The 18,905-nt window shown below is 48.4% G+C and overlaps 1 protein-coding gene across 2 annotated transcripts in view; it reads right to left on the reverse strand.

The window, feature by feature from the left end:
* The window catches only part of GPR153 (G protein-coupled receptor 153), a 44,724-nt gene extending 26,387 nt beyond the window's left edge, over positions 1–18,337 (reverse strand). Inside the window, exon 1 of one of the 2 annotated variants that reach the window (XM_030537801.1) lies at positions 18,286–18,337. The gene's annotated coding sequence lies outside the window, so the exon portion shown is untranslated. Of the gene's footprint in view, positions 1–11,624; positions 11,863–18,285 lie in introns of those variants that run through there. The other variant, XM_030537802.1, reaches the window with a different exon arrangement.
* Positions 18,338–18,905: the final 568 nt, after the last annotated feature.

Below are 18,905 nucleotides of genomic sequence, written 5' to 3' on the forward strand. Positions count from 1 at the left end.
CCCACACTTCATGCATTTGGATGGTGAAATCTAAGTTTAGAACTCAAAGCCACTCCAGGGTTTGTGCCCCGGTTTCTCACCGTCTGCCCTGAGGTTGGTACTCACGCTCTTGCATCGCCACTGGAGCGTCACATGCAGAGTGCCTCGTGGCAGAACACCCTGCATCCCAGAGACGCGTGGCACAGCACAGCAGCTCTGCCCATGGGCCACCCAAGATGGGTGCATGGCAGAAGCACTGGAGTTCTTATTCTTCCACCAATTATGAGACAGAACCTGACAGTCTGAGCCTATCCTGAGCCAGGTTCCTGCTGTGCAGTTGCCTGCAGCAGGGCAGGGCCTGAGAAGGCCTGTAAAATCACTGCACTTAACAGAGAATGAAGTGATGGGCCAAGGAACTCTGGCTCTGGAGGTCAGCTGACTTTCAGCAGATGCTGGAATCCTGATAGCCCAACGCATACCAGTGCATCACTGTCAGGGGCTTGTGAGCCCAGACTCAGACAGCGACAACAGCAGCTTAGCTACAAGGAGCTTTACTTGTGGTTCAGTGTCTGCACCCCTAGGAAAGCAGGGAATCTTATCGAAGGGGGAAGAGTGTGTTTGTGTGCATCGCTCTTTGGGTTGTAGTAGCCACAGCGATACCAGTGGCAGAAAAAAATTGCTACATATTCTGTCACAAGTTGAGATTTGTTTGGTTTCTTAATGTTTCCTTATCAAGACTAGTTTGGGGAAAATCAGGAAAATGTACAATTTCTACAGATGTCCCTCCAAAAGCAGCAACTTGATATTTGGTTAATTGAAAAAGATCCTCTCTCTATCATGCAGTTGAAGTTAATTTTGTATTGTATTCTCTTCAGACTCTGCTGAATGAATCGTACTTGATGGTAAGTATTTGACATTAGCTGTCACAATGTGATTCACTGTTTAATCTGAGAAGTGTTTTGCTGCAGTTACAGAGACTTAAAAATAAGATACGTTTTTCATTAAAATACTCGCAACCCCTGAGACTCCAGTGCCTGGAAACCAAGATCATCAGCACCACCATGTGCTGCTTCCTCAGTGAGGCACAGACCCACACCCCAGCATTCGCCAGGAGAGGAAGATAATCGCTCCCACAGAGCAGTGGCCCTGCTACACTCCAGAAGCCTGGGTGCTCCAGCTTGCTCAGCCTCACAGACATTTCTAAACATTAAATTTCTTAGTTAAAGAGAAAGTAAAAGGTACAGTGAGTAGAGTGAAATCCCTGCAAGCTGCATGGATGCTTTTCAAAGACACCATAATAGAGGCCCAACTTAAATGTATACCCCAATTAAAAAACACAGTAAAAGAACTAAAAAAGAGCCACCCTGGCTTAAAAACCATGTAAAAGAAGAAATGAGAGATAAAAAGGCATCTTTTAAAAAGTGGAAGTCGAATCCTAGTGAGGTAAATAGAAAGGAGTATAAACGCTGCCAAATTAAGTGTAAAAATGTAATAAGAAAAGCCAAAAAGCAGTTTGAAGAACAGCTAGACAAAAACTCAGAAGGTAATACCAAAATGTTTAAGTACATCAGAAGCAGGAAGCCTGCTAAACAGCCAGTGGGGCCCCTGGACGATCAAGATACGAAAGGAGCACTTAAAGATGATAAAGTCATTGCGGAGAAACTAAATGAATTCTTTGCTTCAGTCTTCATGGCTGAGTATGAGATTCCCAAACCTGAGCCAGCTTCTGTAGGTGACAAATCTGAGGAACTGTCACAGACTGAAGTGTCACTAGAGGAGGTTTTGGAATTAATTGATGAACTCAACATTAACAAGTCACCAGGAGCAGATGGCATCACCCAAGAGTTCTGAAAGAACTCCCATGTGAAATTGTGGAACTACTAACTATGGTTTGTAACCTGTCCTTTAAATCAGCTTCTGTACCCAATGACTGGAAGTTAGCTAATGTAATACCAATATTTAAAAAGGGTTCTAGAGGTGATCCCAGCAATTACAGACCTGTAAATCTAACGTCAGTACCGGGCAAATTAGTTGAAACAATAGTAAAGAATAAAATTGTCAGATATGTAGAAGAACATAAATTGTTGGGCAAAAGTCAACATGGTTTCTGTAAAGGGAAATCATGTCTTACTAATCAATTAGAGTTCTTTGAAGGGGTCAGCAAACATGAGAACAGGGGGGATCCAGTGGACACAGTGTATTTAGATTTCCAGAAAGCCTTTGACAAGGTCCCTCACCAAAGGCTCTTATGTAAATTAAGCTGTCATGGGATAAAAGGGAAGATCTTTTCATGGATTGAGAACTGGTTAAAACACAGGGAACAAAGGGTAAGAATAAATGGTAAATTTTCAGAATGGAGAAGGGTAACTAGTGGTGTTCCCCAAGGGTCAGTCCTAGGACCAATCCTATTCAACTTATTCATAAATGATCCGGAGAAAGGGGTAAACAGTGAGGTGGCAAAGTTTGCAGATGATACTAAACTGCTCAAGATAATTAAGACAAAAGCAGACTGTGAAGAACTTCAAAAAGATCTCACAAAACTAAGTGATTGGGCAACAAAATGGCAAATGAAATGTAATGTGAATAAATGTAAAGTAATGCACATTAGGAAAAATAACCCCAACTATACATACAATATGATGGGGGCTAATTTAGCTACAACTAATCAGGAAAGAGATCTTGGCGTCATCGTGGATAGTTCTCTGAAGATGTCCATGCAGTGCGCAGCGGCCGTCAAAAAAGCAAACAGGATGTTACGAATCACTAAAAAAGGGATAGAGAATAAGATGGAGAATATCTTATTGCCTTTATATAAATCCATGGTGCGTCCACATCTTGAATACTGTGTTACAGATGTGGTCTTCTCATCTCATAAAAGATATACTGGCATTAGAAAAGGTTCAGAGAAGGGCAACTAAAATGATTAGGGGAACGGGTCCTATATGAGAAGAGATTAAAGTGGTTAGGACTTTTCAGCTTGGAAAAGAGAAGACTAAGGGGGGATATGACAGAGGTCTATAAAATCATGAGTGGTGTGGAGAAAGTGAATAAGGAAAAGTTATTTACTTGTTCCCATAATATAAGAATTAGAGGCCACCAAATGAAATTAATGGGCAGCAGGTTTAAAACAAATAAAAGGAAGTTCTTCCTCACACAGTGCACAGTCAACTTGTGGAACTCCTTGCCTAAGGAGGTTGTGAAGGCTAGGACTATAACAGGGTTTAAAAGAGAACTAGATAAATTCATGGAGGTTGAGTCCATTAATGGCTGTTAGCCAGGATGGGTAAGGAATGGTGTCCCTAGACTCTGTTTGTCAGAGGGTGGAGGTGGATGGCAGGAGAGAGATCACTTGATCATTGCCTGTTAGGTTCATTCCCTCTGAAGTGCTTGGCATTGGCCTGTCGGTAAACAGGATACTGGCTTAGATGGACCTTTGGTCTGACCCAGCAAGGCCATTCTTATGTAACACCACTGTTCCCCACTCCTGCCGTTGGAACTGAAATCACAGCTCCAAAGAGTCTGCAGGACCAATAAAGCCCCTCCTGGGGGTCTGCCCTCTCAGCTCCCCCCAACACCTCCCAGGAGGTGCGTCCACCCCCGGAGACCCTCTGTAAGCATTTCCTTGTCACAGTCTTTGCAGGTGCTCAGAAGCCCGGCGATGGCTGAAGCTGCAGCTGGAGCCCGGGATGACACACGTCCCAGCTCAGGGGCAGCAGGATGGTGCATGGGGATGAACATGACCGAGTCACCTGCTTGCCTGACACAGGCCAGCGCCCATGCTCCTGGCCCAGGAACTCCTGGCCTTCATTTTCATCCTTCCTTGTGCACCCAAAGCAGGACTAAGCACCCCATGAGAAGGAACCACCCCACAGCCCCACCCTCCCACAGGAGTCCTAGGGGCAGCAGCACAGGAACCCCTGGAGCATGGAGTCTTGGCAATAACATCCCACTGAAATGCATGGTGCAGCTCCCAGAGCTGTTGTTACAGGCTGCCCACAGACTCAGGAGGGCACCACCACACCAGTTACCCTGGGTTTCTATTGCCAAGCTTCCCTTCACAGCCACAAAAGCTAAAACTTTCATTTAAAAAGAAAAGGCAAGCGGGTAGTCTGAACTTATCACAAGACTCCAGGAGCTGGGGCCTTTGTCACAGAGATATCTACAGTGCACCTGTCTTAATCTGGCCTGGCCTGCATCAGGTGCTGCTGAGCTGACAGCCCCCTGGTGTGAACGAGGAGGGTGTTGTGGTATAGGGGGCCTGGACTCAGGGACTTGCTTCTCTCCTGTGTTTGTCAGCCCCCTTCAGGATGAGACTCACTTGTTTTTACAGGCTTCCATGTGGGCTGGGACCTTGTTTTAATGGGGTCTTCTGGGGTTGGGGAGATTTTGCCTTTCCAGGAGGTGTGGGTCTCATTTGCAGTTCCTATTTTCAACGGCTGTAATGTGCATAGTGTTTGACGGGTACCCTGGGAAATCTAAATATATAAACACGCACTAAAAATAGAAAACCAAGTCAGAGCTGCTTGGGGGCTCTGCGGCTCATCCTTAGCCTGAGACGGGAAGTCAGGGGTAACACGGGAATTATTTTACAGATGCCTGGTGAAATCCAGCCACATTTGTTAAAAATACACTTAGAATATTGAAAATATGTGGCTATTTCTGCAGAGGATACAGTATCTCCCTCTCTTTTTTGACTGCCATGGCAACCCAACTATCCTCAAGGGTATAAATATATATTCAACCAAATGCCTCTTCCAGCAGTTCGGGTGCAACCAGCACAAGTCTGAACCCTCAAATATGTATCATATCAGACAAACCCAACTGGGACACATTCTTTTGCATAAGACAAACATTAATTTTGACCTCTTACAGAGAGGGGAAATCATTGCCCTTTAAAAGGATGCAAGGCATGGTGCTATAATTAGACTCCTTGTGAATAAACCCAAGCCAGGAATCTGAATCCCATCCAGAACACTAACTCCCTTAGCATTTCACGTTCACATTCCTTATGCAGGACACCTTGATTTCAGGTCTCCTGGACTTCTTTGGCAGCCTAGCACCCATTTCAGCAGCACACAACGGCGCAAGCAGATGGATTCCCTTGCACTGTTGCAAATCTATACAAGGAAGTGGTGAAACATTAGGCGTTCTGGCTTCACCAAAGCACGGAAACCGCACCACTTGCATGATTTAAACCTGGGCTGGGCAGAGCACTGAAGAACACACTGAAGGGAAAGATTCAACCCATGCAGAAGGAGGAATTAGAAAGGAACCTAGACATCTTTCCCACCTCTAGTTTGCAGTTATAAGACAAGTGGAAAGTGAGGTACTTTCGTTTGTGCACTACAATTTCATCAACACTCCCCTTCACCTAGAAATACTATTAACAGTTCGGTACTTATACCCAGAATACAGGATACTCGTGTTTCTGGATTTTACCAATAAAAGCTGGTAAGACGACATCAAAGACTACGCCAGAAAAGGAAGAAGGATTGTGATTAAGATGCTGGGTGGGGCCCAGGAAATCTACGTTCAACTCCTGCCGCTGCCACAGACTCCAAGTGACTTTGGGCCAGTCACAGGCTCCCTGTGTCTCAGATCTGAAGAACAGGGACCGCGATGCTCTTTGCCGCCTACCCCTTTTGTGTCTTGTGTATTTAAACTGTAAACTCTTTTGGGCAGGAGCTGTCCTGCTATGCACAGTTGGTAAAATACTAAGCCTTGATATTACTGGTCCTCCGAGCACTTCTGGAACACCGCTATCAATCATTTCCCAGTTTGTGTTTACATGAGCTCAGAGAATAACCAATTTTAGCTATTTAACATGATGTTTTTGTTTTTCAGCTTTCCCATTGGATTATGTCCCCAAGTGTGCTGTTGAAAGGTTAAATATATTCAGCAACAGAGAAAGCAGGAAGATGAAGTTTGCAACTTTTTGCTTTCTGTAGGTTAAGCAAGGGAGTCTTTTCTGAGCTGAAAATTGTAATGGGGAGCAGGGCTTTGAAGCTGTGCTCCGGCTCCACCCCAGCTCCAGGCAAAAACCTGCAGCTCCACTGCTCCGGAGCTGCTCCACGCTCCCGCTCCGGGCTCCGCTCCGAAGCCCTGACGGGGAGTGAAATCTCGACTAAGATATCTTCAGTGCTTCTCCCCCTCCAAACTGAATTGAAATACAGCTTGTAGGGAACTCAAAGTTTATTTTACGCAAACACTGGATTTCAGAAAAGAAAAGAAAAAAGTATCAAAATCCAAAGGTATTTAACTCCATTTCCACGGCTTGCTTTTCTGGCAGGACAGACTAAGTCATCCAGGAATCCTAATATCAGAGCCCCCACAAGGAAGTTCTGCAGCTAATATAGATGTTTATGGTGCATCCCTCTCCCCTTCCTGCTGGTCCCTGACTGCCAGGATGATCACAAAAGTTAGAAATGGAAGACAGTCAGTGGATCATGCAGCCCAGGTCAGTCAATCACCCCTTGTGTGAGAGAGGTGTACGTGTGTGTCACTTTTCCCTGTGTTGGGGGGGATAAGGGTGTGTGTGTCACCTCTTCCCGTGTGTGGGGGGGGACGCTAGGGGGCTGTCACCCCTCCCTGTGTGAGCCCTAAAGCCTTAAAGATAAGACAGTAAATAAAAAGAATCCAACTACACAGTATTTCTTTTTAACAGGGGCTCCATCATCTTGATGTTAATTTGAACGTTTGTACTGCATGGTTCTGATTGATTGCCAGTGAACTCACTTCAATACACGTAATTTTACCAGTTTTCAGCATAGGGAAATAGGGTCACCCTATGCAAACGAAGAAGGTTGAAAACCACTGCTCTATGTCCTACAAGATAGCCGATCCCAAGTTCTGTCCTCAGTGGTTTCAACCAGTTTGGCTGAGATCGCGTCTCAGAAGATCGATCGCCCTGGCAGCTCATCCTCACAGACTGAAGGAATCGCTAGGATCATCTGCACCCCAGCTGCAGTTTCAAAAGATCATTGCCTGACCCCTAAACAGGAAAACTCCTGCTTGTTTTGCTTTCTAGGGTGAGAGAGTTTGAGGCCAGAAGGCACCATCTAGATCATGTAGTCTGACGTCCCGTGTATCCCAGGACACCAGCACCACCCTGAACCCGCACCCTAAGCCCAACATGGAAATGGGGCCAAAGCGTTACAGCCCCCAGGAGACTCGACTGTGATGTGTAAGGATACGATTTCCCTCCGTGATTCCTTCAGCGTGAGCACTCGGGGCAGCGGCAGGAAACGGGCTTGGGGAACAGCAGCATCTGTGCCTGAGGCATGCACGAGGCATCTGCCTCTTATTTAGGGGCCCAAAGCTGGAGCTTCTGAGCAAGGAAGGGCAGAGGCCCCAGTCAGTCCCCCCATGATGCTCCGGGACAAGCCTGTGACAGAGACTAGGCCCAGAGAAGCCATGGGCTCGGTTTGGGCCTTCTGAATGGACTCATTATCCCAAAAGAGATGGAGTTTTGCTTTAGCGTTGAGAGACTGGTGAGGGAAACTGAGGCAGCGGCTGCAGTACTGTGGCAACAAGGCAAGGCCCTCTCATCTAACCGAGTGCTGGTATAACCAGGTCAGCCGCTGGCCAGCGACCAACACTCCGGTCGCATGCAACGCACAAGAGCCACAGGGCCACCCTTCCTGCTTGATTGCTCCCCATGAGAGCTGCATCCGGAGTGACACCAGCTAAAGTCAGTGGACACGCTCTGTCTAAGGAAGCAGGGACTCGGATGAACACTCCAGAGAGGTGCATCCTCGCCATGTGTTCATACAGCCCCGCAGAGAGGAACAGAACATTATCATGCGGCAGGGGGCAAAACATTGCAGGCCATCCAAACAGTGCGGCAGCATTACACGGCCTTTGAAAGCAGAGAGCTTGGACCTGGGCCATTTATCATGACAACTAATCACGTGCTGCAGCTTCACAGCCCAGAAACTCAGATGCTGGGAGTGAGCCACGTTCTTTCTGGGTTTGTCTTTTCCAGTTTGCTTTCCTTGCTATCAGGTTTTATTCAGAACACAGTGATGGCTAAAAGTAACCCCTGAGACTGCACGCTGGCAAGTGCCTTTCTGTATGAAAGCAGCGCAGGAATGCACCATCATGGGGATGGCTTCGCCACACACTCACATCCCACTGGACAAGATGGGATTTTCCCAATTTAGGGCATGGAGCAGCCAGCAAGGCTCGGGGTTTGGTCAGATAGGAACTGACGGGGGGAGTTTAGGGAACAGAGCTGGTCGTAACTCAACCCCTCTTCACTTTAATGTAGTCACACATCACCGTCCTGAGCTGAGATGGGTGGTGCACTCAGTTCTGTGCTTTGATTTCCCAGTCTTCTGTTCAAACACACTCAATACCCCCACACACAAGTGTCCCCCCCCGACCCCACACAAACACACCTTTCCCTGAAGCAGGGCTTCTCACAGAGGACGTGTCATAATGAGCTTCAGGGGTCAGTCGTGGGTCCAGTACTAGTCAACATTTTCATTAATGACTTGGATAGTGGGTGAAAAGTAAGCTTATAAAATCTGCAGATGACACCACGTTTGGAGGGGTTGCATGCACTTTGGAGAGCAGGATTAGAATTCTAAACAACCTTGACAAATTGGAGAATTGGTCTGAATTCAGCAAGATGAAATTCAATAAAGACAAGGCAAAATCATATGCACAACTACAAAATGGGGAATAACTGGTGAGGTGATAGTACAGCACTGCTGGAAAACATCTGGGGGTTATACTGGATCACTCACTGAATGAGAGTCAACAACATGATGCTTCTGCAACAAAGGCTGGTATCATTCTGGGGTGTGTTAACAGGAATGTTGTGTGAAAGACATGGGAGGTGGTGGTCTCGCTGTGCGCAGCGCTGGTGAGGCCCCAGCTGTGTACTTTAGAAAGGTTGTAGACAAATTGGACAGAGACCAGAGGAGAGCAACAAAAAGGATAAAAGGTTTAGAAAACCTGACCTGTGAGGAAAGGTTAAAAAAACTGGGCATGTTTAGTCCTGAGAAAAGAGACCAAGGAGGAAACTGATACAGTCCTCAACCATGTCAAGGACTGTTATAAGGAGGACGGTGATCAATTGCTCTCCATGTCCACAGAAGCAATAGGCTAAATCTGCAGCAAGGGAGATTTAGGTTAGGTATTAGGGAAGTTAAGCTCTGGAACAGGCTTCCAAGGGAGGTTGTGGAATCCCTGTCACTGGAGGTTTTTAAGAACAGGTTGGACAAACACCTGTCAGGGATGTCTAGGGTTACCTGGTCCTGCCTCAGGGCAGAGGTTGGATTTGACGACCTCTCGAGGGCCCTTTCAGCCCTGCATTTCTGTGATTTCTGCAGAGCTGGGAGTCACAGCACAGCTTCCTTGTGCCAGAGGGAGTCATTTCCTGGCTTCTCTTTGAAGCCATTCTTGAAGATGCAAGGGTTATAGCTGCTGCGCTCAGCAGGCCTGTCCTAATGCTGCACATGCTGTAACCTATTTTCCATCAAAGAGAACCCCTGCCTGCCTCACAATCTGTCTGTCAGTCACAGCACAATGCTCCCCAGACAGCTCACATCTTGGTACAGATTCATCTCCAGGAGCCACAAGGAGCAGAGAAGCTCAATGCAGTCAGGCCCTAAAAGAGGGTCTGGGCGGACACACACCAAACTATCTGTGGATAATTCCCTCCAAGGGCAAGCTGGTCTAAATGGTGACAGGCTGATCACTCACTCCTGCTCCCAGGCAATGCCTGGCCACCAGGGAGGGGTTTCCCACCTCCGAAATGAACAGCTCACAATTGCCCAAGTGCAACCATTTGTTTGCAGCCTCCTTTAGAGCACCAAGTAGTGGCAGGCCAGGGGCAATCTGGACATTAGGTCAGGCCCAACAGATCTGTGACAACTCCTGTGTTACTAATCCATAGGATGAAAGCCAACAGGATTCCTTTTGATTGCCACATGACGAATGAAACGGAGAGGCAGAACCCTCAGCCAAGCTGTAGGGAGCTATTCTTGGTTTTCCATCTGAAAAAGGCAGTATTTTCTTTCTTAAAAGCTAACTATGGAAAAATAAACAAACTGTACAGACTGCTGTGCTGTTTGTCATACAACACCAGTCCCCACACTCCAGACAAGTGTACAGCAGCCAGCGGTAAATTACACCTTGCATTAAACGACACAAAAGTGAGTGGAGGGGCTAAGCCAGAGGCGCAGAATCAGGAAATTCAGAATTCACTTAGGCAGGCAGTACACCATGACCATGTGCTGTGGAGAGAGCTCTTGCAATGTCTAGTGCACTCAGACAGGCAGAAGATAAAATTTCAGCCACAATGCAGAAATTCCCCCTTTTGGCGGCATTGGTACTTTGTGCATCATTTGGCAGTTTAATTTTCCTTTGGGGTGTTTTGACACTTGAGAAGGGTAGAAGGGGACGAAGACAGAAGACAAAAAAAGAATTAAGTGTCCACCAAGAGTGGATCTTCCAGACCAATTACAGACCCTTACCAATACAGGTTCCCAAGCAGATTGGCCAGATCCTTGGTCTTCACAGAGTTCAGGTGTCACCATCACAATGGCAATGATAAAACACCTTCCAAACTCTGAGCCCCACGAGGAAGCTATGATGGAGCAACGTCACTGGCAGCTGGGGGTATGTCCCCTCTGTGGACAGAGACATATCCATGTGAGTCCCATTAACATTCATGGGAATCCCATAGCTAATCCACACACGTGGCTGAAGACTCATTCTTGCCCCTCTTGCCTTCTGCCACCAGTAACAAGAGCACAGGGTAAATGCACAGCTAGGACGTCTCTGTTTTGTAATTGCCATTTAGCTGTAAGAAAAGGCAGCGGTGCCACACAGTGAAGTCCTGGGAATAAGTGAGACTTGAGTGTATGAAAGATTCATTATTCACTAAAGATCTGTAATAATCCCCTAGACATTAGCTGAATGACACGTATTTAACCACGCACAAGCGCTGTTTGGGTTCCAGAATGGCTCACCCACGTACACAGTGGAAGGACAGGCTGGGGTATAATTTCCATCAGCTCATGTCTGCAAACATTTTTTAAGCATGAGCAAGCAAAGGGCCCCGTTGTATAACCCTCCAGCTGGGTTTGCACTTTATTCTTTTGTGCAATCTCAATTTTCCACCTGTCAATCAAGCTAAGCATTGTACACATACAAGCACCCTATTTACTGGTCCGTGCATTACTGATGCAGGCTGCACCCCAAACCCAGGCATCACCCCTCTTGTATGATCTTACTAAGGGCTACTTGCACCACTGGCCAACGTCCCGTTGCACAAGGAAACAAGTCTCCAACCAATTACTCCTCTTAGCAACATCTCCCAACATCATCCCTGCTTCCTGCAAGCACTAAATTAGTGGGAAACCAAGCAGATAATGAGAAGGAAAAGTTAAAATAAATAGAGATTTAAGAAAATAACTCACTGGAAACCCCCCCCCCCCACAAAGGAGAAAGTTATTCATTTCCTATCTGCATGTCCAAACCATGAACGTAGAGGACAACCAAAAGCACAGACACTAGTGGTCAAAGAGGGTGGAGTCACACAGGGCTGATTGTGGGGTCTGTAGGAGTGGCACAGGATTCTTCGTGGCATTTCCAGGGAAATCTGATGCTCTGCAGAGCGAGTCCTGCTATACCTTGGAATTCTCCATCCTCCTTGGCCAGCAGCTGACTGGCCACAGAATAGGATACAGTCCAGTCTGGCACATCTAAGTTCCTGGCTCCAGTGCAGTAGGTTGGTTCAAAAGCTGTTATCAGACAACTAATCCGAGGTCTGCCAGGCAAGATTTCCCCATGATTTCAGAAGGTTGGAAGTGAAACCAAGAACGGCTTCAACTGAGGGCCAGAACTCAGATGCGCACACCAGAAAGGGCCTTCCTTGGACTGAGTTAAAGACGGGACAAGTCGTTCAGGGAAGACAGAGTGGGGGCAGGGCTGTTCCTCATTAGGATTTGTGAGGGTGGCAAGAGAACGCAAGCCATGACAGCCCAGGTGAAAGATACCGATTTTGTTCCTAATGTCCCTTTGGTGCTAAATTAACACTACGGCTCCATTGACTGCAGGCTCACAGAAAGGGTTAGTTTTATGCATATCAGAGAAACACACAGTTTTTAGTCTCCATGCTCTCTGCCAGGAAACTCCACTTATCACGCCTTCATAACTTCACCTTGCCAAGGTGCCAGCTGGACTATGCATATTCTGTTAAAAAGGGAGTCTCCTAGTCAGTCCCCAGAAGGTTGATTTGAGGTTCTGAACCTCTTAGCAAAACGAAGTGCTTGTAACTCCCTGGGCGCAGCACTGACAAAGCCTTTCAAAGTGCAGATGTTTGGAAGCTAGTGGTGACGAGGCTCTTCAGCGCTGTTCTCAGCTGATGTAAGAAGGCGGCTCCTCTCACGCTGCCAGCAGGACGCACACGAACTGTGAGACATTTGGCTCTGTGAAAAATCACAACACTGGGAATCATTTTTTCAGAAAGAAAAATAGAGTAAAATCAACAGTGGCTTTTCCGCCTTCTGCAGCAGCTACATGAGAAGCGACACAAGAACTTGCTCAGGAATAGACGCCAACACCCACCAGCCTTCTGTGGAAGCTGGATAGGACTTAGTAACTTGACCTGCAGCAGAGCAGGGGGAAGGAGGGGAGGTGCTTACTCCTGCTCTCCACTCTCGAGAGCCATGTCTTTGTTAGTAGCATTTCTTTATATTTCTGTGGCAACCACAGGCCCCAAACGAGTCTGGCGCCCCACTGAGCAAACCAGTAAAGCAAAGCCGGGCACTGCCAGGATTATGGCAAGATGCCACAGGTGGTTGTCAGACAAACACGGGAGGGGCAGCTTCAAGGGAGCCACTGCAGCTTTACACCAGTGGAGTAACAGAAGAATCTGGCCCCAAGACACCAACAATAAGCTTAAAAGCATTTTGTTGCCAAATTTGACAGCCGGGCCAGGTGCCGCTCGGCGTATGGAGCAGCGTCTCCATAACTCATCCTCTCTCCTCATTGGATCTGAGGACAGCCATTCCCCCGAAGCCTGGCCGGGCGGGCGAGCGAGCTGCTGCACCGCTCAGGTGCTAGGAAGCACTAAATGCACAGCAGTCACTGCCGGCCAAAGGAAGCCTGCGTGCATTAGCTCTGTCAAGTTTGCCATCGTCAGCTGCTTCGAGTCAGAGATCCAGAATCCCCCGCTGAACTTCACTTCTCCTGATTGCACAGCCAGCAGCTGCCTGGCCAGCAGGGAACTCTTGAGAGGGCAGCAGGAGAAATCCCAGAGCAGGGGTCTGGCAATTATTTTACCAGGACAACAAGACAAAGCCATCCATCTGGACCAACGGAGGTGAGAACAGACAAGAACAAGCAGATCTTCTTGTCAATGCTGCCTCCATTTCTAATATCCTGAAGTCAGAGAGCCACCACCACCAGCATTCCCCATTAAAAAAAAATAAAATGCTTTTGCTCTCTGGGTGCTATAGCTATGGACATGTGACAGAGCTGTAGTTATTCTGTACTGCATGGCCATTGCACTACCTGGGCTAAATTAGTATTGATCAGCTACAGCTGCTGTTTTTGCAGATCTCATTAAATATTAAACTAAAATGATGCCAATATTATCCACTCTGAAAACACACCCCGAAGAGGCTAACGAAACACAGCGACCATTTTAATTATTTAGGCAGTGCCATAACTGCCCCGGCGCATTAACTCAAGAAGCGATGAAGAGAAACGACAGGCACAAAAGCTCTCCTCCGAATGAACGGAATGTTCTTTGCAACAATGCAATGTCGGGAAGACCTGAGTTCAGGCCCCTTGACCTGTGGGCCAGCAGGGGCAGCTGCCAAGCCCTGAGGAAGGGAGAGGTCCCGACCATTTTAGGCTGAGCTCTGGCTGGCATTCATGCAGCACTCATGGAAATCATCTTCAGATCTCCTCAGCAAGGGCCCTTGCAATGAGGGGCCTTTAGTGAGGTGAGGAAATGGGCAGGATCCTCCAGGGTGTCACTGCATAGTAGGAAAATGCACTATTTCAGTTCATCAAAATTACTATCCAGTGTCCTGGGCTGGTGGTGTCTTCCTCTCTCTGCAGCCGGTCTGAAAGAGACTGTCAAGAAAATACCTTCTCATGACTTGGGCATTTCTCTGGTAGCCCCTTAGGACACTTGGATTCTGCAGCCGGGAGTAATCAAACAGCTGAATGAGACGGCTTCCCTCTGTAAAGCGCTTTGAGAGGTACTGATTAAAGGCTCTCTGTAAGAGCTCGGTATTATTGTTACAATAAAGCAGCTTATTCCCATCCTGATGCATGCTGCAAACTGCCATATATACACAAACGTGTTTCACGTGTGCCTAGAGAATAGAGAATAACCCTAAGCCTGCAACAGATTCCTCACAGTCATTTACTTTAAATTACTTCCAGTCCAAACAAAATAGCAGCTAAATAGCGCTGGGGTAGGCAGATATTAAGTTAGATCTAACTAAATTCACTAGGTGCAACCTCTTCTTTCTGTGGTTCACATGGGTATGAACAAAGATTCACAGTGTGTGGAAGCTGCCAAGAATATAAGCTTGCCTTTTGTTTGTTAGTTTGGTTTTGGAGAGGAAGGCCCAGAAAAAGAATAGAAAGAAATATTTACAAATGACAGGCTTTTAAGAAACAAACGTTACTTATTTCAAACACAGAGGCAGAGCGAAGGCCTTCTTTCCTGCGTGTGGCTGCTAACCAAAACTGCCAAAGCTCTGATGTATTTTAATGCAGTGCCTATTGCAGCAACATCAGGGCACTGGAACAATTCAGAGACATCAAAGCCTCTCAGCCAGTTCACGCCTCTACAGAGCCAAATCCTGCATCTCTGCAGTGTTCATGCTCCCACTGCAGGGAAAAGGATCTGAAGGTTTTTCACCCATATGCCTGCTCTGAAATGTAATTAACAGACTGACTAAGCCAACACAAAGGTGAATCCAAGTGATTTTAGAGCATAAACCATTAAGAGCTTTTACCAAAGCCCATTTTCATTTGCAACAGATTATTGTATGCTTCAGAGGGGTCCCTATTGACAGCTCCGGACAGGGGAGAGAAACCTCATTCTCAACACCACCATTGTAAGCAGCGCACGCAGGGAGCCTCACCTCATCCTCACCTGTCCACGTGTGCAAGATGTCACCTACGCTGCAGGAGGAATTCAATTTGCACACTAGGTAAGTGGAGAGTCTTTGCTGGCCGAGGAGCACGCTGGCTGTAGGAAAGGCTTGTCAGAACCAAAGCTTAGGCTGACATTTATTTTTCAAGTCGGGTGGTCTACACTGCAGAGGTGCTGTGAATATGCTGACTACAACAAGAACAGCTGCAGGCTTGTATCTGGTTACTGAGCATTTAACGCTGGAGACACACACAGGAGTTTATGGCAGGATGTTCCGTTTGTGCGCACATAGCACTAAGATTGTCGGTGGCATGTTTTCTTGTAATCTGTACCACCTCCCTCATGGGCTGTTTACTTGTGGCAGACTCTGAGTCTCTGGGGTCGGAGCAAAGGCTACCACACACCTCTGAGTCCTTGTTTCTACCCTGGAATCCTTGCTGGAGCCTGGACAATGCCTCTGGGCAAGGCCAATACCAGACAAGCATCATGGAAGTTTTTGTGATTCTAGCAGGACAGTTCCTAGAATCACAGGAGTTACAGATGGAAATGACTTATTAGATATTCTAGTCCATCTCTGGAAATACAGGACTCTTCCCTATTGTACCTCTTCTAGTGTTTCCTCTAGTTTTAAGTTCACTGAGTGGCAGTACTTTTACCCCTTCCACTGCAAGGATATGGGCATCAGTAATGTTGGGTCACCCTTTGCACAGTGCTTTGAGATCTACAGGGGATCTCTAATCAAGGCCGGAAGGGACTACTAGAATCATCCAGTCTGATCTGCAGAACACAGGCAGCAATTCCACCCAGTTACCTGGTGTTGAGCTCAATAACTGAACACGTGATACAAGCAGTATTCATATGTTGTTCCACAGACCCGGAGAGCTCACTGCTATTAATATTCGTAAACACTCTCCTTCCTCACACCAATAATTCCTCTACCTTCTCGGCGGACTATCCCACCTCACTTGGATTTATCCAAGCTGTACATTCTTAGCTATATTTACTCCATACTCCTCAGCCAAGCCCCTCGCCCAAGTATCTCTGAACTCCTACCAGCTTGCCAATATTTCCCAGCAACGCGATGTCCAGAACTGACCTCTGAGCTAGATGTGATTGCACCAGAGCAGCACAGAGCAACCATTGGCTCCTTCTCCAATGCCATGCTGTCTCTTCACATGCAGCCCCAAAGTAACCTGGCCTGCTCGGCAGCCACCCCACAGCACAAACTCCTGTCTCATTGGTTGCCTACCATCAGCCCAAGGGTGCGCTCAGCATTTCTGCTTTCCAGCACAAATGTTCAAATTACTCCCCACTGCATTCCTCTCTCCTCCCCATGTTTTTAATCTTTCCATGCCCCATTTTTTATTTCTCTGTCCTCAAGAATATTCTCAAATGCTCCCAATTAATATCATTGGTACATTTCATTAAGATGCCATTCAACCTCATCTAGATCATTCATGAAAATGTTAAACAAGACCACACCTAGCACTGATTTCTATAGCACTAGATGGCTCCCCCCAATTCAATATATCACCAATTAGCATTGCTCTTTGTTGGTGGCCTTTTAGTCCATTTTCAATCCACTGGAGTGTGTTCTGTGATGAACAGAGCAATATCTGGATTATAAAACAAACAGAACCACATTTAAATGCCTAATTTGTTTACCTCCCACCCTGCTTCCCAAATAATAAACCTTTACATTTTACAGTTATTAAGGGAAATCTGAGCTGCTGTTATTTGGCTCCAATGTGTTCAATCCTTGAAGGAGGAGTAATGAGAGGAAAGGGAAGTTTTAAGGCAAGAATGAGGCTGTAGAAGAATCACCCATGGAAATGACAGAAACCACATTGCCTGAATCCTTTAATGCTAGATCAGGCAATAGCTAGACAGTGTAAAAGAGGGCAGTACAGTGCAATGGGAGGAGGACAGCCTAAAAAGGTCTTTTTAGCATCTAACTTCTCCAATTCCGAATCACGTCTCTGTGGTTATGAATAATTCAACTCTGCTTTCGCAGGGGTTCAAGATGCAATAATTTTGGAGTGAAAACCAAGTGCTGGTTGATGTGCTGCAGGGACCTGCAGAAATTAGAGCCTCTGCTTGTTCTGTATAAGAAAGCTTACTAATATTGCCAAACACCATGCTGTTTGCTTGTGAATACAAAGGACTTCATGCCAGACATTTCAGACAGCTAGTTTAGTTTGAACAGGGTGAGACAGAGCTGGATGGGAAGTGTCCTTTTTCCATTTGATGGCTGTTGGTATTTCTAACACATGCTGTTCTCACATACATGTCTGGAGTATTTGTCTATTTTGCAGCCTTAGCTGAAAATGAGTTAATTTTTTGGAAATGGGACTATAGGATCAGAGAGGGGAGAGATGGAAAAGACCTATCAGAGCATCCACTCCAGCTGCCTGCAATTGCAGAACAGAATCTCTCATCCAAAGCTGTACACCACTGACAGCGCCATGGATGAGAGGGACCTGCCAGTTCTGTGGACAGGTGAGTGTGATGTGCCCTGCCTGTGCATGCAGAACCTCCTCCCACTTGGTCACTTTGTTCCTGCCAGCAAACAAAGGATGGGAACACACAAGAATCCCTCTCCTCTCGGAGGCAGACATGGTCCCTGCCGCAGGGGAGCAAGCCAGGGCCCCTCACCTGCCCATCCGCAGCAGGGACAGAGAAGTACAAACCATTTCCAAACATTTAAAAAAAAATCTCTCTCAAAAGTGGCTAAAACCCAGCTTAGGAAGCGAACTCCAGCAGTTACCGACCAGAGGGATTTCCTCCGGCCCGGTGCCTGAGCACCTGCAAGCATGAATCCAGCAAGCCTGGCAGCCCCTGCTTTACATCACTGCAGCTACAGCTGGGGGGCCAGTGGAAGGGAAACAATCGGGCAAAGCCCAGACAATCTCCGGGGCTCTGGAGGAGGAAGGCAGGCCGGGGAAGGGCTCGGTTTCCAGGCGGGGGGTCCCAGGCGGCCAGCCCCAGCGCAGAGGGTCCGGGCGAGGCGAAGTCCCCGGGGTAGCCCGGTGCCCAGCTGTAGGCGGAGCCCCGGGCAGGTATCCAGATGCACGTGCCAGCCCGGGGGGGCGGGGGCGCTGGGTGTGCAGAGCCCCGAGCTGCCCCCCGCCCCCGAGCCCCGGCGGGCTCCCCACCGCGCCGGCTCTTACCTGGCGGGGCTGGAGCAGCCGCAGCCCGCTGTCCCGGCGGCCGGGCTCCCGGCTCGGGGCGGGGCGGGCAGGGCAGGCGCATGCCTAGCCGGCTCCCCGGCTCCGAGCCCCCTCCCGCGCCGGGGCGGGATTCCCCGGCCGCCCCCGCCGGCTGCTGCCCACGGGCCGCGACACGGGGAGCGCGGCCAGGGGACCCCCGAGCTGCGGGAGGAGCCGGGGGCGCCAGGCTGTGACCACGGGGGGGGGGACTGAGAACCGGGCTGGAAGCCCGGGGTGAGGGACCACCCCAGCCAGGGGGTGCGCAGCCCCCCGGCGCCCCCACCCCAACCCCTGTGTGTCCGGGGGGGCAGCGCCCCCAGCTCCAGCCCCTGTGTGTCTCCAGCCCGGGGTGTCCGGGGGGCACCGCCCCTAGTTCCTCCCCCCCAAGTTCCAGCCCCTGTGGGTGTCCGCCGGGGGAGCAGCACCGCAGCGCCCCCATCCCAGCCCCTGTGGGTGTTCGGGGGGGGCAGCACCCCCAACCCCTGTATGTCCAGCAGGGGTGAGGGGCAGTGCCCCTAGTCCAAGGCCCCCTAGTTCCAGCCCATGTGTCCAGCGGGAGGTGGGGGGCAGCGCTCCATCCC

The sequence above is a fragment of the Gopherus evgoodei genome, chromosome 18, assembly GCF_007399415.2.
Source record: "Gopherus evgoodei ecotype Sinaloan lineage chromosome 18, rGopEvg1_v1.p, whole genome shotgun sequence".
Classification (NCBI taxonomy): domain Eukaryota; kingdom Metazoa; phylum Chordata; order Testudines; family Testudinidae; genus Gopherus; species Gopherus evgoodei.